The sequence below is a fragment of the Acanthisitta chloris genome, unplaced genomic scaffold, assembly GCF_000695815.1.
Source record: "Acanthisitta chloris isolate BGI_N310 unplaced genomic scaffold, ASM69581v1 scaffold4455, whole genome shotgun sequence".
Lineage (NCBI taxonomy): Eukaryota > Metazoa > Chordata > Aves > Passeriformes > Acanthisittidae > Acanthisitta > Acanthisitta chloris.
The window spans coordinates 36,483-37,329 of NW_008675222.1; the positions used below are offsets into that span (position 1 = coordinate 36,483).

At 43.7% G+C, this 847-nt stretch overlaps 1 protein-coding gene across 1 annotated transcript in view; it reads right to left on the minus strand.

Annotated features, from left to right (window-relative positions):
- GPR116 (G protein-coupled receptor 116) overlaps positions 1-847 on the minus strand; it is a 22,969-nt gene that overhangs the window by 2,781 nt on the left and 19,341 nt on the right. The window lies entirely within an intron of this gene.

Below are 847 nucleotides of genomic sequence, written 5' to 3' on the forward strand. Positions count from 1 at the left end.
GGATAACAAACAGAAGGCACAAGATGTCTTCAACCAGCAGAGTTCTTTGTGAGGTAAATATTAATGCACAGCCTCAACTCTTGGTCCTCTCCTCAGACTATAAGACACATCCAGGGTCACTGAGGCTGTGTGGTTGGCCTGCCCTGTTCTGCCTTAGAGGTTTGTCAAACCTTATTTTAAAAGCCTTTAATTCTGTGCTTTTGCTCCTCTGTTCATGCTGAGAGACCATTCCTCATGCTTTCTAATGAGTACTGGTTGCTTAATGTCATGAAGAGTTTTGCCCTTGGCTGGATCCAGGGTTCCTCTAGCCCAGTTGTCCCCATGCCAGCTTTTTCCTGTGGCTTAAATAGCTCTGCTTCCCTTTAGGCATTTTGTATAAATGGCCCATGGTGCCATGAGGTCTGTGGAGGAGAAGGATGAATGGAAAGAGGAACCAAGAGCTGCTAAAGGTTAGAAGGTGTGAAGAGAGAGATATGTGGCTGGCATGGAACAGTCCAGTTCCATGGCTGCCTAGTAGCTTACACCAGCTGAGCCTTGGTTTACCCCTTTCAAACAGCCACTGAGCATTTTTTTTCAGAGTCTTGATCTTCGGAGCACAATTTGAAATGGAAAACATTCCCTTTAATCATAAGAAAAAGCTTTTTTTTTTTAATGCTGAGAGTGACAAAACATCACAGTTTTTGTGTCTGAAGAGTTAGTGGATGCTCCAGCTTTAGAGATACTGAAAACCCGATGGGACAACATCCTAAGCAACCTGGTCTAATTTACCTTGCTTTGATCAGTGCATTTGGACTAGATGATCTCAAGAGGTTCTTTCCAACCTTTCCATGATTCTGTGATGTCTCTG